At 39.2% G+C, this 25743-nt stretch overlaps 1 pseudogene; it reads right to left on the reverse strand.

Annotated features, from left to right (window-relative positions):
• Positions 1-752: 752 nt before the first annotated feature.
• Positions 753-3883, reverse strand: LOC149192515 (UDP-glycosyltransferase 89B2 pseudogene; annotated as a pseudogene).
• Positions 3884-25743: the final 21860 nt, after the last annotated feature.

Here is a 25743-nt window from a genome sequence, read left to right on the forward strand (position 1 = left end):
TGTGGCAGACCGCCTGGCAAATCCAATGCGTGAGTTCTAGAGATCAGATTCTATCCACAAATTCTGCTGGTGGTAGTTTCCAATGATATTCAAATACATGGGCACAAAGTCAGAGTTCCCAAATGTGAAGCAGTAAAATGTTTTGTTATTATGCACACCTGCAATCTCCTTTGGCACTGGATACAGTCCCTGGTGGATTTCAAGCCTAACATGAATGGAACGATAAGCTTTTTAAGCTCACTTACATAGTCTTCCATGTTTTTGTATGAGGATCCCCCTTCTTGCATTGTTGTTCTAGCCTCCTTTCTTAGCTCCTATGCTCTTTTCATTTCTTCTCCTTCTCTTCCCAATAGTCATTTAGTTGCAATTCTCAAGTCATCTCTGTTCGGTACTATGGTGGCGCCCTCACATAACCTGACGCCAACCTTAAGATACTCAACCAATAATAGATCATCTATGTATTGATCTACAGTCTTAGGCACTGTTATCATTGGGATTCCTAGTATGATGCTCTCCAAGGTAGAATTCCACCTGCAGTGGATAAGGAAAATTCCAACAGAAGGGCGTGAGAGGATCAAGAGCTGTGGTGCCCAACCTTTAATTATCAGACCTCTTCCCCTCACTCTCTCTTCAAAACATTGTGGAACAGGACCATATTCATCAGCAGACATACCATTTGGAGGATCCCTGATGACCAATATGAAGGACTCTTCACTTGCCTCAAGCCTACACACATGCAATCTCCTTTGGCACTAGATATAATTCTTGGTGGCTTTCGAGCCTAACATGAGCGGAACGATCAGATTTTTAACCTCACTTACACAGTCTTCCATGTTTTTATAGGAGGATCCCCCTTCTTGCACTATTGTTCTAGCCTCCTTTCTTAGCACATCTGCTCTTTTCATTTCTTCCCCTTCTCTTCCCAATAGTCGTTTAACTGCAATTCTCAAGTCATCCCTGCTAGGTACTGTGGTGGCGCCCTCACATAACCTAACTCCAACCTTAAGACAATCAACCAATAACAAAGCATCTATGTATTGATCTGCAATCATAGGCCATGTTATCACTGGGATTCCTAGTATGATGCTCTCCAAGGTAGAATTCCACCCACAGTTGGTAAGAAAAATCCCAATAGAATGGTGTGAGAGGATCAAGAGATGTGGTGCCCAACCTTTAATTATCAGACCTCTTCCCCTCATCACTCTTCAAAACCTTGTGGAATAACACCATATTCATCGGCAGGCATACCATTTGGAGGATCCCTGATGACCAATATGAAGGACTCTTCACTTCCCTCAAGCCCACACACCTACAATCTCCTTTGGCACTGGACAGAGTGCCTGGTGGCTTTCGAGCCTAACACAAGTGTAACGATCATATTTTTAAGCTCACTTACACAGAGTTCCATGTTTTTGTAGGAGGATCCCCCTTCTTGCACTATTGTTCTAGCCTTCTTGCTTAGATCCTCTACTCTTTTTGTTTCTTCTCCTTCTCTTCCCAACAGTGGTTTAACCACAATTCTCAAGTCATCTTTGTTCGGTATTATGGTGGGGCCCTCACATAACCTGACTCCAACCTTAAGATATTAAACCAATAACAGAGCATCCATGTATTGATATGAGGTCATAGGCCATGTTATCACTGGGATTCCCAGTATGATGCTCTCCAAGGTAGAATTCCACCCGCAGTGGGTAAGAAAACTCCCAATAGAGGGGTGTGAGAGGATCAAGAGCTCTGGTGCCCAAACCTTTAATTATCAAATGTGTTTCCCTCATTCTCTCTTCAAAACCTTATGGAATAGCACCATATTCATCAACAAGCATACCATTTGGAGGATCCCTGATGACCAATATGAAGGACTCTTCACTTGCCTCGAGCCTGCACACTTGCAATCTCCTTTGGCACTCGATACAGTGCTTAGTGGATTTCAAGCCTAATATGAGTGGAACGATCAGCTTTTTAAGATCACCCACATAGTCTTCCATGTTTTTGTAGGAGGATCCCCCTTCTTGTACTTTTGTTCTAGCCTCCTTGCTTAGCTCCTATGCTCTTTTCATTTCTTCTCCTTCTCTTCACAATAATCGTTTAAATGCAATTCTCAAGTCATCTCTATTGGGTACTGTGGTGGCGCCCTCACATAACCTGACTCCAACCTTAAGATAATCAACCAATAACAGAGCATCTATGTGTTGATCTACAGTCATAAGTCATGTTATCACTGGGATTCCTAGTATGATGCTCTCCAAGGTAGAATTGCACCCACAGTGGGTAAGAAAAATCCTAATAGAAGGGTGTGAGAGGATCAAGAGCTGCGGTGCCCAACATTAAATTTCAGACCTCTTCCCCTCATGCTCTCTTCAAAACCTTGTGGAATAGCACCATATTCATCAACATGCATACCATTTGGAGGATCCCTAATGACCAATATGAAGGACTCTTCACTTGCCTCGATCCCTGCTGCCATCTTCTGGATTTGTTTATTTGAAAGGCAGGCCTAGCTTCCAAAGAAAATATAAATTACAGACTTCTCTTTTTGAGAGTCAAGGCATTGAATACATACCGAGTCATTGATGGAAGGGGGTTTACCTCTTTCAATCATGCTACTTCCCCGCTTGGCCTCGAACACAGTAGCAGGAAGCAAAGGACCAATAGACCAAACATGCCTACCTTAAACTCTCTACACATGGTCTATGTAAATAGCTTCTAAATCATAGAAGGTCTTGATAATAGTACCCCAACTTTTTACATTCAAATTCATTGAGCATCTCATGACTTCAAAGACGGGATCAAACCTCTTATACGTACGAGCAAGGCACGAGATTTGATATCTTGGAAAGGTAACAAGATGAGGAACTTCAGGAATATGGACTATATCATAATCTGATGATACTTGTTCATGTGGCATGTATTTCCACAAAGAATACATGACAAAAACAACAAAAGCACTAGATGGGTGATACACTAAAAGGCAGGCCTTGCTGCCAAAGAAAATATAAATTATAGACTTCTCTTTCTGAGAGTCAAGCCATTGAAGATATATTGAGTCATCGATTGTAGGGGGTTTCCTTCTTTCAATCATGCTTCTTCCCCGCTTGACCTCAAACACAACAGGAGGAAGCAAAGGACCCACAGACCAAACATGCCTACCTAAAACTCTTTGCACATGGTTTGTGTAAATAACTTCTAAATCATAGAAGGTGTTGATAATAGTACCCCAACATTTTACATTCAAATTCATGGAGCATCTCATGAATTCAGAGAGAGGATCATACCTCTTATAGGCGCAAGCAAGGCGTGAGATTTGATACCTTGGAAAAGTAATAGGATGAGGAACTTTAGCAATATGGATTGTATCATCATCTGCTGATACTTGTTCATGTGGCATGTATTTGCACAGAGAATAGATGATAGAAAAGACAAAAGCATCAGATGGGTGATACACTATCCTAGCTATACCGAGCTTGGTGGTTGTGTTCTAAGTCCATCCGAGGAAGAAATCGTTGATAACGCAAACAGGAGGGCCGAACTCATAATCCGAGCTCTTCTTTTGCTATTGGAACCAGTATTCTGTTGGATGAGCAAGCTCCTTTAAGTTATTGATAAAGAGTGGTATGAGATGATAAGGAAGTTGCGTCATGTTTTCACATCTCTGAGGTAGCCCTTTAGTGGGAGGGAAGGGAATGATAAGAGATTGAATCTTGAGGCATTGATATGAAGCTCTATACAAAAGAGGACTCTAGAGGAATTGATTTCAAGGATTTGTGAGGATTGTTATAGAGAGGCCATGGGATGCAAGGGTGTGGGTGAGGTCAAGCAAGGAAGTCATATGGCACTATGTTGGGAATGGGAATACAAGAATGTGACGCCTTTACTCCATTTTCTCTGCGATTACAATCGTGTCAAGTTTGTTTTAAGATTTGGGCTCCATTTTGGGTTTCATAGTAGTTATAGTCGATGGAAAACCAAAGGAGAAGGTGGGCCTCTCACTGAGTGAAAAAAACAATCAATTGAGCTTGCTCAATCAGTAATGAAAAGAGTATTAACATGTTTTGTGATTAAGAATATCATATTAAGAGCAGGATAGGCAAGAATAATTGGGGATTTTCAGAACAGGGGAGCCATGGATTGGACTGAGGTTCACAGTATCGGAACCGAGGACCCCATCTGCGAAGGTCCCATCAGCATAAGAGTAGCAGTATTGGCAGAGGCAATTGTTGTTACAGGCTATGGGAACTAGAAAATTGTTGGTCTCTTTTGTGCAGACGGGTGAGCTGCAGGGGATAGGTCAGTAAGAGGTGGAGAGAATGGGGTTGAATGTGGAACCAGGAGCCAATAAGGGATTTCATTCCAGCCATGACAGATCACTACCTGTATTGACCACCATTTCTTGTTTCTAAGGTGGGTTTCCCTCAGAAATGCCCGTTGAACATGGAAATAACCCTGCAACTGGACACAGGGAAGGACTTAGCAATAGAACACTTATGTTTGGTGAATATTAAATGGTTCAAAACACATTACTTGTACCGAAAGATTCAAGTTCCTTCCTCGGTGCTGGAAGCCCTTGGATTGCAAAACAAACAGAGGACCTACAGGCACGACAAGAAACATAGAATTGCATAACAAGTCAAGGACCTACAGGAAGGAAAAGAAATAAAGAATTAGCCAGATTAAGGAAAACAAAAAAATTATGAACATGCTTAGGATTAGATTCACCCAGTGGAGCCACCAAAGAATGTTCAAAGAATTTCAAATGGCACTATGGTTATAATAGTGCAAATCAAGATTTATTTGACTTGACAATTAGTAGCATCTAATGGTGGAAAAACATTTAATCGTCTAATAATGGATTTGATGGTCATGGTTATGACAAAAAGGCAGTTGGGGGAGTTGATTTCAGAGGGGAACGCCTTACGACGTAAATATATTTATATTAGTGCAATAAATATAAATAACAATTCATAATATTTGTTTAATTGAATTCATACATCTTATTGGTGTGATGCAAATTTTTTAAGTAACATGTAAGTAAAAATACTTCAACTTTAATATATTATTAAATTTCACATTAAAATAAAAGTATTATTTTATAATATTATCTTTTGAATTTTATTAAATTATTTTGTTTATTGGAAATAAGGGTGGAGGTGCATAGGGGAAATATAATATAAAAAGTATTAAATTCAAAAGTAAGGTCAGATAGCCCATGGGGCATGTAATAGATGATAATTGGGTGTACTATTAAGGATATTTGTGATGTGAAGGTAATCAGTTCGAAGCTCCATGGGAAAAATCAATCCGTCTTAGGGGTTAGTATGGCTCAGAATAGGTGCAATACCCAGATGATTTTGATGACTTTGATGCCCCTGGGTTGTTGCTTCTCAAGACAAAGGTTAAGTGTGCTTTCATCTTAGGACACACACAACTTACCAAACAAAGAAGAAAGAAAGTAAGGTTCGATAAGTATTACACACAAAAAAAAAACTAGATCTTTTGGTTAGTGGATGAAAGACTCTGCACCCAAAGTTATATTACAATAAAATTATTAATTTTTTATTCAATATTTCTCCACCCTAATTTTAATTTAATATTAATTGAACTAAATTTAGTTTCTTTTTTAAGTTAAATTATATTGCCTCATATTTTCAAATCACAAAGCTCAAAGAATTTATAATTTAGTAGCCACCCCCATAAAGGACATCTGAGGTGTGATGGCATCAACCATATTCCTATGTTTACACACATGTCATCCTTACACATCCACAAATTCTCTCACCACACCATGACCATTCCTATCAACAACCAGAGGAGAAGGAAATGTGCTTCAAAGACATGTGATATAGCACATTCACCAGATATTAGTATTGCAATAGTGCATTACCCAGGCATCAATGTAGAACCCATAACTCCAGCCACCCACCAATAACTGCCACCATAAAATGTTTTCTTATACATAGATGAGTCCATGTGTCCCCATAGTGTAGAGCAATAATATTAGGAAACACAAGAAAACCAAATATACTTTGTATAGGGAAGTCACCTTGAATTTTCCAAAGGAAGGTGGAGAAAGGATTTCCACTCGTAACATGCATAGAAGCTAGTCTCCTCCAAACTATGTGCTACCTCACTATCCACCTAAATTTGTTTCTTCCAAACTACAAGATAGAACTAGTTTTCCACATTTTCCTTTGTCTACTAAACTTGTTGAATGTGAAAGCCAATACCTTAGCTAGTTCGGGTTGGGAAGAACACAGTCTTCTGGATTTAAACATGTGAATGGAAAAATCCTCCCTTAATCAGACCTGGGAGAAGAGTGCCACACATCCCCCCACCATAGATCTCCTTTGCAACAATAGGTTGGGTGGCTCCGTTCCATATGCCTTCTGTAGCCTCTACAAGCACCACTATCTAGGACAGGAATCATTCTCCACAAAATAATCTAAAGAGTCATACTAGTAAAAATCCGTACCATCTACCCAAGCCAAATTATAGTCTTCTTGTTGATTTTGGAAACCTACATTTTCCAAAATATCAACAACCTTATTTCTTGTTCTTCTAGTGTGAGAGGAAAATATGTAAGGAGCAGAGTTGATTAGGGAGCTAATTTGACAGAGAATAGCCCCCATTCAGCAACTTTTGGATATAGTCTTTGTTTGAGTACCATTAATAATTTGTTTAACTAAGGTAATCACTAGTTAGGAGTCCCATTCAATTTGGATTTTATGGATGACCAATTCCTTAGCTATCCCGAAGCCCTTTTCTAATCCAAAGAGTTTCACCATGTTGTTACTAGTGTGTCCAGCATGACCTACATATATTCAAAGGAAACGACCTCAGTTAACACGAAAAATGCCTCTGTCACCTGCTAGCCCAAGGTTTCCTTTCAAAGCTTGATTGAAATGTAATTTAAAAATAGCATATAAGGGAAGAGTAAAAATTAGGAGACCAAAACCTCCCTGCTGAGGTGACTTTTAATTCCACCAAGACATAATTGAGGGAGATAACTCTAACTATGAAAGGGTATGGGTGTCTTGAGGTGTTTCTTTCTAGTCATCCTACTATCACAACTCACTTACAATAGTCTCCTTACTATTTTTTCTAATATGTCTACATATTACCTCACTTGTAGAGTAAGTCTAGGTGAATATCCTTCTATTTGTTTCCTGGCACAAGACCCATAGAAGGAAGCCAAGAGATAGTACCTAGACTCGGTTAACTATCGGATTTGATCAAAAATCATGTCTCCATTATTCTACGATAGATTCTATATTGTCCTTTATCCAATCCATGGCACAAAAGGTGGCCTGGAGTTGCACCCAAACCATGTTTTAATACTAACAAATATCTAATAAATGTTATGTAGTTTCCTCTTCTTTCCAACAAAATTGACAGGGGGGAGGGACTGTTGATTTGCGGTAGCATCACATGTTCTCTAGCCATTAAAATTGGTGGAGAGGCTAAGGCACATGAGATATCCAATACCCAGAAAGGGTTTTGGCAGATTATAAACAATTTGGGAGATATTAAAATAATTAATATTTTTAATGTGAATTAATATAAAACTATGTTAGAATGGTCCAAAAGTCATGGATCAAGCCAGATATAATCTTAGCCAATGACTAGGGACTTAATCTCAGCCATTTATTTGCAACAAGAAAAGTATAAGAAGAGGCTTCAGGGTCACTAGGAGAATAGACCAAGAGATTAAGATTTTAATTTTTTGGGGTTGGGTTTGCTGAGAAAGTTAAGAGTGTGATCGGAGTTGTAGCTGAGGGGAAGTGAATATAGAAGCAGAGTGGAAGAGATGGCACTGGAAGGATCAGCGCAGTAGCGGGAGAGAAGGATGCAGAACTAGCCAAGGGTTCACGCAGAGCTAGCCAGGGCTCACACAGAGCCAGCCAAGAGCTGCGCTATGCCTCAGAGGGTTAGCGTGAGTGACGCAGAGGGCTAGAGGATTGATGCAGTGCCCCCAGTGGCTGACGTAGGCCAAGCCAGAGTGACGTTGGGCTAACGTTGGGCTAGAGACAGCTAACAGAGTTCGTAGAGTCTAACGCTAGGGTTTGTGGTGTTGATTGGAGCTATGGAGCTGCCAGAGTGTTTATCTGGGGTTTAAGCCAAAATATTTTCTTTTGCATAGAGAGGTACTACTGCTGATATTTTTCCCTATTGGGTGAGCCGGATTTACCACCTAGATTGTATTCTGAAAGTACTTAATAAATCAAACCCTGAAATAGTTGCACTGGTTTTCCCGCGTTGGGTTTTTCCAATGACATTAGTCCAAAAACAATGGTTTCACTTGTGTTCTTGTTTATGTTTCCTTCAGTTGATGATATGTGATGTGTCGAGCATGTACTTGTATTTATTTCCAGTATTTACATGGTAAATAACTTGTGAATTAACATAACAAGTAGGTAGGAATAAATCAGTAAAGTACATGAAGGGTTTCTAACAATTAGACTTAGAAATTCCAACATGGTATCAGAGGGTGGTTTCATATCACAGGAGAACTGAGGACATCAGCCGAGTAGAACAGAAACAATAGAAAACAGTGTTCCCAAGTGATAGAAGTTGTTCCTAGCAGAGAGGAAGCAAGGAAGGGGTGATGCAGTGCTTTCATCATCAAGTTCAAGCCAAGAATATGTAGTGCAGAGGCTAAGGGAGGCAAAGACAGGGTCACAAAGAGCCACACAGAGGCTAGGAGGGCTACTGTAATTGGTTGAGGAAGCAGATTTACCGATGCTAGGATTACGCATAGCCTAGGAGCTCTAACCTTCAGTTTGTTAGGGTTTAGGAGGTTGTGGGTAAGTTGCAAAGTGGAGATGGTGGGGTACTGTAATTAGAATAGTACCTAGTAGGGCAAGCCCAAGGAGGAGGGAGTTGCTACCGAGGATTTCTAGTCGAGAAATCCGGATCAGTGGTGCAGCCGCACTAATGATCAGAGTTGGGGCATCTCAACATTGGAAAAATGATTTCTAGGAGGGAAATCGAGGCTCAGAGGGAATCACACCAAGAACTTCCAAGATGGAAGTATAGGAGCAACTAGATGGTAGTGAATGTGGTAAGAGACTAGGACAGACTGGACGGAGCCTCAAACTTCCTAGTCTGGAAGGCTAGAATCCTATTCGTTCTAGATAGGAATTGTGTCAAGCACTTCGCCTTGAGGACGATAACTATCCCAGTTGACCCAGCTGATAATGACAAGTACGCAGAGGCAATGGTGAGGGCCAAGATCATCATTCTTGATGGGGTCAAGGATCATGTAGTACCACATATTGCCGAAAAGGGCACGGCAAATGAGATGTGGGAGGCCCTAAAGAAATTGTACCATCATACTTCTCTGCAGAGAAGGATGTTACTAGAAAATCGTTTACGATCATACCAGATGTAGAAGGGAGAAAAAATCAACCCTTTCCTTGGTCAATTGAAGGAGATTCAGGATCAACTGACTTCCATAGGGGCCACGCCAGATCAAAAATTGATGGTGAGAACAACCCTGAACACAATCTCAGAAGACTGGGAGGTGCTTTTCAAGAGCCTACTAGGTAGGGTGACCCTTCCAAATTGGGAGGAAATGTGGGTCTCTCTTCGCCAAGAGGAGATCAAAAGGCTGAGCAAGGTGGGAAGCAGTGGCAAGGGGATCAGAATCAAGAAGGAGGAGGAGGTGGATGCTGCCCTAGCATCTGAGGGAAAGCAAGAGAAACGGAAGAAGAAGGACCTCTCCAAGGTCAAATTCTTCCACTATGGGGAGTTGGGTCATTATGGGACCTAATGTCCAAGGAAGAAGAGAAAGGGAGAGGCCTCCGAGACGAAGGCCGTGCCAGCAAGGGAAAAGAAGGAAGTGGAGACAGACGATCATTGTGCCATGAGTGCACACACACCACTTGAGTGAAAGTGGGGAGACATCATGCTATAGTTAGATAGACTACAAGCAAGGAGGGGCAGGATCCTCGAGGTACCCAGCCTCTTGGATCAAACCTTGCTATGAGAGCCCCGAAGAGGAGTAGCAGTACTGGTGGATTTCAGTAGAGACGGATGTGGATGGAGTGACAGAGGGAGCTACAATGCAAGATTCCCAGGACAACGTGAGGCAATAGTGCGTCAAGCAGGGGAGTGTTGCACCATTGCAAGATGGCACAGAGAGGTGTGTAACTGTGCGAGATGCATGGAGTTTTTGCAGCAACATAGAGGTCACAGAGGGAGCACTTGTCAGCGACAGAGGGAGTTTCAACATCGAGGGTGTCTCTAGCCTGACAGAGATGTTAGAGTTCGGATATCAATTACTTACTTCTCAGTAATTGGGTTGTAGTGTAGTAGTTAGCAGTGATAGTGTTATGGGTAGCACGACACAACGAGATGATAGGAAGTTGCAGTACAGATGCAGCAGTGGTAGTGGTAGGGCCATGGGTAGAAGTACAGGATGCAGAATTGTAGATGAGGGGTAGCAAGCCTAGAATCAACATAGGGACTGATGTCGGAATATCACAGCGATACTCAATGAGAAAAGTATAAGAGGAAGCTTGAGGGTCACTTGGAAAACACACCAAGAGATCAAGATTTTGACTTTCTGGGGTTGGGTTTGCTGAGAAAGTTGAGAGAGTGATCATAGTTGCAGTTGAGGGGTAGTGAATACAGAAGCAGAGAGGCAGATATAGCACCAGGAGAATCAGCACAGTAGCCTGAGAGAGGGACACGGAACCAGCCAACGATTCACGTAGAGCCAATCAGGGCTCACGTAGAGGTAGCTAGGAGCCGCGCAGTGCCTCGAAGGGCCAGTGTGAGTGACATAGAGGGCCAGAGGACTGACGCAGTGCCTTTAGAGGCTGACGCAGGCCAAGCCAGAGTGACACTGGGCTAACGCTGGGCCAAATAGAGCTGACACAGTCCCTAGAGGCTGACTCTAGGGTTTTGTGGGGTAGATTAGAGATGTGGAGCTGCCAGAGTGTTTATCCAGGGTTTCAACCGGAATATCTGCTTCTGAGTAGAGAGGTACTACTGCCAAGATTTTTCTCTATTAGGTGAGCCAGATTTGGCGCCTAGATTGTATTTTGAAACTGCTTAATAAATCAAACCCTCAAATAGTTGCTTCGGTTTTCCCGCATTTGGTTTTTTCGGGGACATTAGTCCAAAAATAATGGTGTCACTTGTGTGCTTGTTTCTATTTCCTTCAGTTGATGATCTGTAATGTGTTGAGCATGTACTTGTATTTATTTCCAGTATTTACATGGTAAATAATTTTATTTACATGGTAAATAACTTGTTAATTAATAGAACAACTAGGTAGGAATAAATCAGTAAAGTACATGAAGGGTTTCTAACATTTAGACTTAGAAATTCCAACACTCACACCCTCTCTTCTTGATTCAGTCCCATGTCAATAGGTGATGGCTATGCACAAGCCAAGAAAAACATGCCATTTTTGTCCATAAGCGGTTAGTCCATATTTTTCTCTATTTAACGTCGGTAGGAAGGTATGTTAATCCTACAACAAGATTGTACTCTTGTTTTATAGTATTCAAACCTTGAGGGAAATGACCCCATCAGTGTTTATCTAGTTCTAGAGAGACAGGGATCATTCGAACTTGCAAGGCATTCGATTTAGTGCCCCAAGATCTTAGCACTGGGTGGGGAACCCAATATTTGTGTGAAGTGATGGAACATATGTTGATCACTGCACAAACTTTTCCTCTACATAGACTTTTCCTCTGCATAGACATTGCTTCCACACAAACTCTCCTCCCACACAAGCTTTGCTTCCTTCTTCAACCTACTTCACTTTTCCTTCTTGGCGTTAACATCCTTGACATCAATGAAAACACTATCCACAGATCTTTGGCCATGGGATAGGAGAAAAATCATGTTTGATACTCTTGCTTCTCTTGTTATCCTATACAATTGTAAGTTTGAGGATGTTGTATCTTTAAATTATATAGATCATATTGAAAAGAATTTTATAACGTATAATATTAGTACTAAAGGAATTACACCTTATCTTATCCTTTATCCCCATTGAGTGCATGAATATAGTCAGGAAATTTATGTACAAGAAAAAGATAAACAACTTGGAGGAGAAGACTCTCCTCAAAATTGATTCAAACTCTAAGCAACACTGCCAATGGCTCAACCAAGATGTTGTCAAGATGCTAAGCCTTAGTTAAATCATGGGGAGCATAGAAAGATTTCATTTTAGGAGATATTATATTAATAAAAATATTATTGCATCTAAACATAAAGAGAATACATGGTGTGATAAATAATTATAAGATAAAAGGAAGCTAAGATATGAGGAAGTCTTCAACCATAATCTAGAAGATGAAAAGTATCTCCTTACTCTAATTAAGCACAAAGAAGGAAATTAATATTTTTGAACTATAGACGGACTCCCATAAGCTACATAATGAAACTAACCACTGAACAATTCTTAAAACATAGTGGGATGCACTAATCTACAAGCACATTTTAATGGAGTGCATTGCATATACCCAAATTATATTTCAATTTCAAAATAGAGTGTCATGCTTATACTGGAATTTGATCTCAATTTCAAAACAGAGTGGCATATGTATACTCAAATTTGATCTCAATTTAAAAATATAGATTTCCTTTCGCTTACCCAAATTAGATTTTGATTTCAAAATTTAAAGTGTCATGCATACCCAAATTAAATTCCAATTTCGTAATATAGAATGCTCCATGTATGTCTTAATTAAAATTATGGTGATGTAGCAATGTTTTGCTTAATACTTTTAACAAAAATTAGATCTCATTATCAAAATATAAAATGTCATATGTACCCAAATTAAATCCCATTTCAAAATATAAAATACCTCATATATACCTTTTTAAGATCTAGTCAAAATTATGATGATACATGAAATGTTTCTCTTAATATTTATTTTAAGACAATTAAAATTATAAAATTATCTTAATAATCTCTTCCCCATTTTAAAAATATCACTAACCAATTCTAATTTCAATAAACATTATCAAAATATGAGAAACCAATTCTAATTTCAATAAACATTATTCATCATCCGCATAGATTTACCGATCAAAACATCATCTCACTAAGATTAAGGATATTTGTTTGCTGAGCCTTACTATCCTTTTTCTTAAAATAGTTTAAATCGCCATCAAATTTCCTAATTTCAATTATTTCGTAAAATAATTTTGATGTATTAATGTGATCCTTTGTTTACTTATGGAAGTTATATAAATAGCATCAGAACTAATTTTTCTATGGCATGTTATCATTATCATTGTGAGAAAATTAGGATAGTTGTTAAATCAACTATTACTAACGGCTAGTTGATTATCAAGGAAACTACCACCTAAAAGTACCTATCATATTATTTTTATATTTATCAAAATATGAGAATATCTAGTTTATTTATATAAAAACATAATTTTAATATTAACATTAATTATCAAAACATGAGAACATCTAATTTATTTATATAAAACATAATTACACATTTTAAATATTAACATAATTACACATTTTCTTAGAATAAACTTTTACACTAAATGACTTTTCAATAAAAACTAAACGTGGGATAACAGCACCAATGGATTTATTCATTGGTCAATAAAATTGTAATTTTATTTATTTTTCTGCCCATGCAATATTCAATGGCACAGAGTGGTATATAAATTGTCTAATTTTAAAATTGTAGTGGGTGATATACAAATCATTGAGTGGTATACATATCATCAAATTTGATAACGGGAATCAGTTTTACATACGGTTAGATTTGAAATACTTTTAATAGCAACCATCGTACTGCAGCATAAGCTAATGGACAAAAACGAACTGAAATTAGTGGCTGGGGACCCATTCGGAATAATACAGTTTGGAGAGTGAACGCTTTGTATCAATCGCCTCTACTCGCTCCATCTGGCTAACCCGCCATCCCACAGGATATACCGACAAATCTAGCAACTTTTTCACTGTCGGAAAGCCAATTCGACTACTGAAAAAACAAAGTTTGCAAGTTGGAATCCTTGGAGTGTTTTAGTGTTGGGAGTTATTTTAATTATATATGTACAAAGAACAAATTTAGCAAGTTGGAATCCTGGAAGTCTTTTAGTTTGTGGACTCATTTTAATTATATATATATATATATATATATATATATATATATATATTATTTAATTAATTTTAATGGTATATGAATTTAAAAATAAATATGTTTTATGATGATAATATTTATTTTATCAATATTAAAGTTTACTTATGAATTTGAATTATTATTATTGAAATTATTTTCTAAATTTAATATCAGTATAGATTTATTTTAATTATTCATCTAAAAAGAGTCGAGATAAATCAAATTTCTTGAGGTGTAATTTTCCTTTAAAAATGTGCAATTTAAAAAATAGTTACACCTCAACTTTGATCCTTTAGATGCTTTATATATATATATATATATATATATATATATATATATATATATATATAGATATAGATGGTGTAATTTTTCATTGTTTAAGTTGCATGTTTGAATGTATAAAATGAATTCAACATTTTCAAAAATTTATCTGGGCATAAAATAGTGAGACTACTTAAAATGTTTTAACCATTAAAAACATATATATATATATATATATATATATATATATATATATATATATATATATATATATATACTATTGAGAGTGGAATTATTGATGTTTTATAATACTTTTAATTAAACAAACTAAAGCCTTGTATTCAATTTTGTATTTTAATGATATCCAAGGTGAAACATTTTATTTATGGTTCAGAGTGGGTATGAAATATTTTAACCACTTCTCTTTGGTATGGCCAATGAAATTGAGATTATTGATGGTTTATAATACTTTTAATTAAACAAAATAAACACTTATATTCATTCTTTATTTTTTATTATATTCGATGTGAAATATTTATTTGTGGTTGACAGTGAGAGCTTTACTTTGCCTTAGTATAGCCATTGATAGTGAGATTATTGATGTTTTATAATACTTGTAATTAAACAAACCACACACACACACATATATCAGACCTTATATATGATGATGATGATGATGATTAACATCCACTAAGACCAATTTGGTTTCTTGAACCTCAAGAGAAGAAAGTCTGATTGTCATTCTTCAAAATCGTGTTTCTCTAATAAAAAAACAGGGAAAAAAGCATTTCAAAATCACTATAGTTGGGTTGGCTTAATAAGTCAAGAAGATTGGAGGTGTGATTGATGATAGGGAATTAAGAGTAGATGAGGGCAAGAGCTGGGAAATCTAAAAGGAAGTATTTTCCATCTTCCACCTTCTTAGTATCACATATATATGACAAATTCTATAGTCCCAGGGAGTCTTGGGAATATGCCACCGCCCAATCTCACTTCAAAACTCATGTCATTTAGTTCTAATCCTAGCGATGTGCATTTTCTTCTTGGTGCTAGTCAACATAGAGAGATAATTTTGGTTATCAAGGGTGGGGTCGATCACCTCCTTATATTACCTTAGCTTCCTTTTATCCTTTAGCTCCTTATCATCCCACATCTTGTCCTTAAAATTGGAGGTAATAGTATCTTTGATACTGTCCTTGTTTCCCATGATGATCTCCTCCTTAATCCCCCAAAGATTGAGCCAAAACTGAGCATCATGATGCCACCCATGCTTGAGGCACAAGTGGGGATTTTGAGGAGCCTCTTGGATTCCATATTGTGAATCTTCTTCTTATACATAAAATATCTAAACATAGCTACACTTTCAATGGGGGAGAGGCTAGCTTCGATCAAGATGATAGGATAGGGAGTATTTCCCTTGATTTTGAGGTTATAGGTTATGAATTTCTTTTGGATCATCTCAATCTTTCTCCATGACTCCCTAGATACAATGCACCCCAAACTTCACATTCGTATAAGATAACAGGGGTGATGAGATTCTCAAAGAGGAACCTTTTTTTACTCCAAATGTGAAGATCGACTGACTTATAATTGTTTTCAAGCTCATAATAAGGTTTCCAATCTCCAATAATTATTTTCTCGATGTTATAATTCCAGTTGAGCTAATGAGGAAAGGCAATATCAAAATATGTATAAGAAGAAACCTTCTCAAGACAATGGTTATGATAGACAAAACTACCATGGGTGATCTTTTTTGATTTAATGATCATGATTTTAGTCTTTTCGATATTACATGTCATATCCATCTTGCAGCAGTAGACATGAAGAGTGTTAAGCTACTTGGTCATCATGGATCCGTGCAAGAAGAATGATATTATCAGCATAAAGGAGAAGAGTAATGATAATACCAGAGAACTCAGTGCCTTTGCAACCCGCAATTTCTAGACACACCTCTAGTTTATCAATGTAAATACCAAAAAGGTTAGGGGAAAGAGGACAACCTTGCTTAACCCTGATACAACATTTAATATATTTAGACCACCCTTCATTGGTCTTAAGCTTGGCAATGATAGTCTTGTAGAGGCAGATCACAAAAGTCCTCAGTTCAGTAGGAACCGTGATCTCTTCAAGCCTCACCCAAAGCTTGTCTCAGGGGACAATGTTGAAATATTTTCTAAAGTCCATAAAACAACAAAAGAGATCGGTTTTACTATTGCGACATTCTTCTGCGATAATCGTAAGGGTGACAAGGTGGTCGATTGTCGTTTGATGTCTCCTAAAACTAGCTTTCCCTTTAACTCTTTTACCCTAGTTATCAAGCCAAAGGCTAAGCAATTTTTCCAGAATGAGCCCATAAATCTTGGCTAGGATGTGGCTAATTATAATGGTCTTGTAGTTAGAGGGAGTGCTTTTGTCCGCATTTTTGAGGATAGGCAAAATAAGGCTTTCCGTCCAAATCTTAGGGAAGCCATGCTTTACAGCCAAATTGAGAAGCTTATGGAGATGGTGAATGGGGGTAGATATTCCCATTTTAAAGATCTCTTCTTGGTAACCTTCAATATTTTTAGCTTTCCCATTAGCGAGCTTATTAATCCAAAACTCAACATATTCCAAAAAAAAATATATTATCCTTAATAGGAGTGTTTAAGATGGTGTCCATGGTGTCTGAAGAGTCATACAACTACTTAAGATAGTTATCCAAATTTTCTAAGGGGATAAAATGATTATTGTTAGTCTTACGAACAAGCACATTCAACCAAAAATTTCTGGGCACAACTTAGGAAGGTGGAGAAGATGCTCTTGTCTCTTATTAATATATGACCTCCTCTTCCTCTTAATGAGAGCTTTCTATATATATTTATATTGTGGAGCTTAACACAACATATATATATATAATTTTAAAAGCAACACATGTCAACTCCAAGTACTGTTACCGGGAAAAGTGTCTATTTAGAACTGCTCTATCCCACTAAGGTGTGACAGCTGCCTTAGAAACAAACAGAGAAAAACTACTTTTGTATTTCCTTTATGAATTATAGATAGAGAGGAATAGAAAGAACCAACCTGTGTCTTGCGCTAATCCTTTGATCCAATCCCTCTCTTCTTTGATAGTCTCCAGCTACCTGCTCCCTTGCTTGCCCAGCTTCACAAAGTACCTGTAAGATCACAGAAGAAGAGCACTATACAAAGACATGGATCTATATTCATAAACAACTTAGGATCAGATCTAAGTTAACCATACAAAATGTAACAAGCACCAATGATACAAAAGCATGGAGGAAAACTCAAATAGTTTTTATTGATAAACAAGAAAAGATCCAGGAGGAGTTACAACCAGCGGTTCCGACCCAGCATCAACCTCCCAGAAAAGAAGCCCCTCTTCACCTCAAAAAAAGCATAAATCACCCAACAATCTGATGTTTGTCTCTAGAAACCAACAGCAATTCCTTACAATATGCAAAATTCCAGCCTCTGGATCTCTGGGATGAGGGATCCATATATAGATATCTATAAGGAGGATGAGTCAGCTTGTGATTTGATTAGTGTCTTCTCTCTATCAGTTCTTGCTTCCACTTGGAGACTGAAGGCCTCTTACTCATCCTTGGTTGAATTCAGTGAGGCAAGTGTCACAGGAGAAGATTCTGGAAGCTTCCATTGTCTCTCCACCTCGCGGAATGACACTGCCATTTGTAATTTCTCACCCATCGCACCCCATAGAAGGGACTTTTGAAATGCAACGCACCCTCACAGTGTATTTAGGTGCAATGCAACGCACCTAGCCAGTGGAGTAGCTGAAATGATCCTGTTTTGACCAATATTGAGCAGTTTCTGGTGGAGAACTTTTGGGAGAAGCTGTAATCTGTTGACCTTGTTCCTTTAGGGGTTAAAACAACACTTTTAGGGACTTAGGGGCCCTTGGTTTATGGACATTTCATGCTTGGATTTGTAGGGCACAAAAATGTCTATAAAAGTTGCCCCCTAAAGTATGAGGTCGTTAACCTTTTGGTGTCGGGTGAAATGCTTTATTATGAGGATCCAAAGTTCTTTCAATGCTGGGAGGAGACCTGTAATAAGATACAATACAATACATTATCTTCATACTGTTTTCGTGATCTAGCTGAGGCGGGCATTCCCATGCTCAGCTTTATAAATTCATTTCCATGTACATAGGACAGACAATCGTCTGAGTGTAGACTGATGATTCAGGTAGAGCCATCACCCTTTTGAGTGGATGATTATCTGTGCAGCAATGATGTACATTTAATGTCTTTATTTCCCTGAATATATATCGTAGCCCGGATGGATGAAACTAGATCCAGGGTCTTCAATCTCGTCCGATCTTCACTCGAAGTACAAGTCGATCCATGTGAGAAATGTTCTGAAGTCGAACATGGAAAGACATCGCTTGATTACCAGTCAATGATGTAAACTGTTAACAAGCGCGAGAGGAATCACCGATAATGATAATGATCCTCAAGGTACTGCAGTACAATTCATGTGGTGTGAATAAAGGACTTGGCGTCGAACACCACGCAAAATCTTTCGGTCGAAGGCCATTGATGTAAACCTGTCGCCGGAAGTGAGAAACTTGCCATTGAGGCATGCAAGCTTCAAAGTACTGAATGGGGTGTTCCTAGATCAACTTCTTGGATAATGAGCTAATGTCGACAAGAAGTGATCTGTCACAGGAGGGCCTTAATGAATCCCACATCAATGACACGGAACGGAGCAAATGATTTTTATGGAGGTGAAAACGATCTGGTGATATAAGGTTCAGAGTGGCGATCATGAAAGAATGGAGTATAATGTATGGTAGTGGGTGAAACACAGGTGACTTCTCTGGATGACTTCTCTTGAAAATATCGGCGACACTAATGTGATGGATTGGTAGCATTAACCCCAAATGTGGATGGTATGGCATGACCATGGTGATGTGACTGATGAATGAAACAACCCAACCCGATTCGGACACGGAATGGAAGTGTCATGTTCAAGAGCGACTTGCTACCAACAAAGTTTCTTTGAGTTTTCTTCCCAATTTTTCCCCAGTCATTGCTGACCAGTACCTCTTTATTTTTGTCAAGCTTGAGGAGGATAACATATGCTTGTTCTATAATTTTCCCTTCGGGCAAACCCATCGCTATGTTTTAACGAGCCTAGCGATAGTGAAACTCTTTCTCGTCTATAGACAAGTTTGTCGCTATTAATCTTTTTAACGAGTTTAACGACAAAGATAACTCGGTCCTTTTCAATTTTAGAGAGTCTGAAAAGGAACGTAAAGGAAACTCCAAAATTCCTTTTTCGTCATCTAATCCCTTAAGTCCGAAAAAGTATAAAACAATACATAAGGGATGAATTTTTGATAGTTTTAACGAGCCGAACAAAACAAGCGCTCGATCTTTTTGTGTAATAATCCCTCAGGTCCAAAAAGATTAAAATCTAGAGGAGGGATAGCACTTCCTGTCCCTTTAATGAGCTGGAAAGGCCAAGGACTCGACAATCTTTTCATATTTTACGAGTCAGTTGAAAAGAGCTTAAAGGAGACTCATCTTTTGAGGAACGAGTGATAAAACGGGTACCAGCGGATTCCAGGTAAGGTTTGGAATTTTCCAATCACGGCAGTGTCACAAGGATGGCTAGTGAAATCACTCTTCGCAGCTGTTCCTCAAAATGGGTAAACAATCAAATGGAGGTGAATGATCGGCCAATGAAAAAGTGGAGGTGACGGTGCAAACACGACCAAGGCTTTAACGACTGAAGTACTACATTCACGATGGTTATTTACCGGGGAATAGTTCATTTTTTAATGAGCTTAAACGCGGGTGGAAACATTTGCTCATGTCTTATGTTTATTTTTTAACGAGCTTGAACTATGTGCTAAAACTGCTCGATTGAATGGTCCATTTTTTATTTTACTATAAATAGCTTAGTTCTTTCAAAGATTGTACTGCATTTTCAACTGCTTCATCAAACTAGTCAGAAATGAACAATATATGCTTGAAAACGAGTTAGAACACTAATATTTTACTTTGAACTATGTAAAAAGTAATGAAAAGTGTTTTTACCTCTCATTTTACCATTTCATTTGAACTTTGGTTTGTTGGAGCTTTGGAGGTGCTTTTCTCCCTTGATTTTCATCAGCTGATTTCGGGAGATTCTGTGGACGATTCTAAGCCCCTGGGGTTTGAAAAACTCGTTCTGCCTTCAGCGCACCCTCTGTATATCGAAAGGTGCGTTGAATGTTGGCCATTGTGAAGGCCATCTGACATGCAACGCACCCAGAGTACTGCTGTAGGTGTGATGGGCACAAAGAAGGAATTCTGTGCACAATTTTTGATGGAAATTTTGCCTGTTTCTTGCCAAAATCAGGATCTAACTCTTCTCTTGTTTGCTTTTCAGAGATATTTGGAGCAAGATGACCATTACATGGCGAGAACGTGAGCATGAAGAAGAGGACATGCTTGCCCTACATGATCTAGTTACAGTAAACGCACTGCGGAACTATGGCTTGTTGAAGTTTTTCCACATTTCTAGCATGAGACAACAGATCAACTTACTACAGTATTTGCTCGATGCTTGGGATCCTACCAACCAGGTTTTCTAGATCAGGGGAAAATCTATCCCCTTGACTGTAGTAGACATCTATTTCTTGACCGGTTTGTCGAGGCGGGGTGCCCCCATCTCTTTATCAGGTTCGGCCCGAGGAGGTGACTCGGTGAGAGATTATATTCACTGGTACTGCAGAGAAGGATCTTAGCCGAGTAAAGACGGCAAGATCATCATCCATGATGTCACTAACAGGTCCCTTAGGACTATTCTGTTTACTTTTGGTAGGATGGCCGGTGGTGCGGCTCTTCACGTAGCCAACCGATCTTATATGCAGTATGCCTTGGAATGCCTCCAACTGAAGGTGTTCAACTGGTGGGATGCAGTACTTCTAGTGATGAAAGAACAGTTGACCAAGATAAAGAGCGGGAGGTTGAAGAACTTTGGGTATGGCTCTATTTTGACCGCCTTTGCCTTGGAGAAGATACCACTGATGCAGCCACAATACATTGCACTCGATTTACCTTCTCCTACTGAACCGCGTATGCAGAGATGGGTTGACCACATGTCTAGGCATGCTGGCCAGTCTCAGATTTCATTTTCTGATACCTTCTTCAGGTGGTTTGATCATCAGGAGATGGTTTATTCCGAGTATCCATACACTGGCATGGACTTCCAGGGTGATCCGGATCTGGTACTTCCGGATGGTGAACAGTGGGGTGCCATTGGTAAAATCTCTGACCATATTCCTATTTATCGTTTTTGCTTATAATGTCCTTTTGCTTTACTCTATCAAGACTTTAATCAAACTCATGTGTACATGCAGATGTTGGTCCTGTTTGTCCAGCAATTCGCACGAGAGTGCCAGCTGCCGCCCCAGCAGGAGAGGCCGTCGGAAGGGCTATCCTTCGTGAGCTCGACGTGGCCGAGACTCTCGCAGCATTACAGGAGCAGGTTGAGGGCCTCACTCTTGGTATTCCAGATGTGAGGACTGACGAGCTACCCTTGAGGCTACAGCGGCATACTACTGGTGTGACAAGACGATGGACTCATCTCTTGCGCATGATCGCACAGGCTGTGACTTGCTATCACAAGCATCATTAGACTAGGGTGCCCCCTAGCATTTTGAGTTTTTTGGTCATTTGACATATTTTGTCTTGGTTACAGAACATTACGTGTAAACCATAAACAGTTATATATATTTTTGATTTCCGGAGTTTTCTTTTGGTTAAGTTACATGATCCAAATGCAAACATTGATGGTATGTTTCTTTTTATAAATGTTGCAAATGTATATCTAACACATAATTTGCTAATGAGTCAGTTAATGTGTTTAAGTTTCTGGAAATATGTTGATATTAAATAGAATCAAATTGTCTTTCCAAAATCTTAACCCTTAGGAACATGCGATAAATAGTTGGATTTCGGACAGAATAGATACTAGTGAGTTGTAGTATTACGAGTTGTGAGTCTAGCCTGACAATTAGTCGGTGTATACCATGTGTGATGGCATCAAAGAGAAGTTCTATCAACGTGCTATATTCAGCGATGTTATTTGTTGATCGACCAATACATACCCCTCTGAAACTTACTAACTCGCCACTTGGATCAAAAATAGCCCAGGCTGCGGAAGATAGGTTCCACGAACTACGACTTGCTCCGTCGGCATATCCAACACATGACTCCAATAGGTTTGACATCTGCAACAAATGTAAAAAGTGGATTACTTGACCAATATAAATACTTTAGCGAAAACAAAAACATAACAAAAGCATACAGGTTACCATTACGCATAGTAACGCTTGAGGTACAACCCATTACGAGGCTGCGCCAGTGGAATTCCGTCATAATCCATTAACTTGTAGGCTCCTTTTGCTAACACTCGTTTAACAATATAGGGGCCCATCCATAAAGACTTAAATTTACCTTCTCCCAATTTATCGGATTCTTGGTCGTAAAGCAAGACCAAGTCACCTTCTGAGAAGACATGGGGTTTGACATTTTTGTCGAACTGCGCCTTGACTCGTTTCTTATGGGCTTCATTATCCAAAGCGGCGTCACGATGGGTTTCATCCAATTGGATTAATTCCAAGAAATGAGCCTCTTCTTCTGAAGTTCCAGGGAGGAGATCAATTGCGAGTTTGAGAGACGAGATTTCACACTGGATTGGTAAGACTGCTTCCAGGCCATATACTAGTTGGAAAGGTGTGAACCCGGTTGCATTCCTTACTGATGTTCGGTAAGCCCACAAAGCTGAGTATAGGATTAGGTGCCATCTTCTTTTGTGAACTCCAATCATCCTTTACAACATGCGTTTCAGGACCTTGTTGATTGCTTCAACTTGTCCGTTGGCTTGCGGATAATATGGAGTAGAGCTGTTGTGAGACAACCCTAGTTTGGCAGTTAATTCGACCATCATGTGATTGCGAAAATGCGATCCATGATCTGTGAATATAGCCTGTGGTACGCCGAACCTGGCGACTACATGATTGAAAAAGAAGAGGGTAGCTGTTTCACCAGTATTATCTAATGTAGGCATCGCCTCGGCCCATTTGGTAAAATAGTCAACTGCGACTATGATATACCCATGCCCCCCGGTCGAGGTGGGGTTACATGTCATGAAATCGATGCCCCATTTGGCGAATGGCCCAACAACAACTATTGGCTGTAAAGGTGCGGGTGGTCTTCTGGTTTTGCTGTCGAAAATTTGATAAGCATGGCAACTTCTGACTGCAGTTATGCAATCTTTGAACATTGTTGGCCAGAAGTATCCTGCTTGTAAGATTTTTTGCGTTGTAGCATATCCAGATTGATGCCCCCCACACGCGCCTGAATGACAATCATTCAGGACTTTTTCGGCCTCCTCATGTGTGAGGCACCTTCTCAGAACTGTATCGATACCGCGACGGTAAAGTGTATCACCGACGATCATGTAGTCTTTTGCTTGGTATCGAATACGTTTTTGTTCAGAGTGGGAGGTGTTGGGCCTATATTTTTGGGTTTGGAGATAAATGATTATATCCCCATACCACTCATTGCTTGTAGATATCAGAAACAAATTTTCGTCCACGATTGTTTCTTCGGATGTGTCATCGTTGGACGACGATGGGAGATCGCACAATAATTCTGCGAAAACTAGAGCTTTCTTTGACTTGGATTTTACAAATTCCAGATCAAACTCTTGTAGGATTGCTATCCATTTTGAGTATTTTCCCCCCAGCAACTGTCGCGACAATATATAAGTCATGGGGTTGCAATCTGACAGAATGGTAGTTTTCCGAAAGAGGACATAGTGTCGAAATCTCTGTATCGCTTGAACAGCTGCGAGTGCTAGCTTTTCAACGTATGAATACTTGCTTTCTGTATCATTTAAGTTTTTACTTAAATAATATATAGGATGTTCAATTCCATCGACTTCTTGGACTAAAACCATTACGATGGTCGTATCTGTTGCAGCCAGATACAGGTTAAAATCTTTTTGATAATCAGGAGCGTACATTAATGATGCTTTCATTAGGGATTCTTTTAAAGCATCAAAGGAAGCTTGTGCAACCTGATCCCAGACAAAGGGTACTTCCTTTTTCAAAAGACGTGTATAACCTTTAGCAAGTTCGGCGTAATTTGGAATGAACCTTCTCAGAAAGTTTGCTTTCCCTTGGAGTTTTTGAATCTGAAGCAAATTCGAAGGTGGAGGCAAATTTATGATTGCCTGGACCTTACATGGGTCGAGACGAATCCCGTCCTTGGAGACTACAAAGCCAAGTAAACGACCGGAACTGAAGCAAAATACACATTTGTGTGGATTCAGTCGTATCTTGTAGTGTCGGCAACGTAGAAATATCGCTCTTAAATGCTGCGGATGATCAGTCCGCTTTCGCGAATGAGCCGGAAGGTCGTCGAGGTACGATTGAACGATGTTTTTGATGTCATGGAAGGCATAATTCATCGCCCTCTGAAACGTCACCCCTGCATTCTTTAAACCAAAGGGTAATTTTCGATATGCGAATGTGCCCCACGGACAAATAAATGTAGTCTTTGACTGGTCCTGTGGGCGGATATTTATTTGATTATACCCAGAGAATCCATCCATGAATGAAAAGATTTCGCATCCGGCGCATTCATCAATTATCTGGTCAATGAAGGGTGTAGGGTAGTTGTCTTTTGGACAAGCTTGATTTACATCCCTATAATCGACGCACACTCTAATTGTTCCCTGTTTTTCATAATAGGGACGATGTTCGATACCCAATCGGTTAGAGGAATCGAGTAGATGAAACCAGCATGGAGAAGTTTTTCAACTTCTGCCTTAATGGCAGCGGCTTTCTTGGGGTGCACCTGCCTTAGCCGTTGTCGTACTGGTTTGACATCTGGATACATCTTAATTTCATGTTCAACGATACTCGAGTCAATGCCCGGCATTTCACTATATGACCAAGCAAAGACATCTCTGAATTCACGAAAAAGAGCGTTATATATTTCCAGTTCTGAAGGAGAACAACATTTGCCAACATAAATATTCTCTACAACATCTGTTTTGGTTGAGATATTTATGGCTATAGTCTCTTCAATGTTGGACAAGTTTCGCTCGGAATCCACCGTGTTTATAGTATTTGATAGGAAATCAAAGACTGAAGGATGATAAAGGTCATCTTGAGTATCTTCTCCACAATCCGGAAGAAGGGAACGATGGTGGGAATCATTCCATGGTGCTCCTTCAATTACCATTGATTGGACAATTCCTTCGTCGGTGACATGCACTTGCGACCAAGGATCTGAAGGGGTATCATATTCTCTAGACCTATCTATCCAAACGCTTGATGAGCGTTGATTTG

Source organism: Pinus tabuliformis, chromosome 2_2 (assembly GCF_031772625.1).
Source record: "Pinus tabuliformis cultivar Carrire ecotype Pingquan chromosome 2_2, CPIR1, whole genome shotgun sequence".
In the NCBI taxonomy this organism is placed as follows: Eukaryota; Viridiplantae; Streptophyta; class Pinopsida; order Pinales; family Pinaceae; genus Pinus; species Pinus tabuliformis.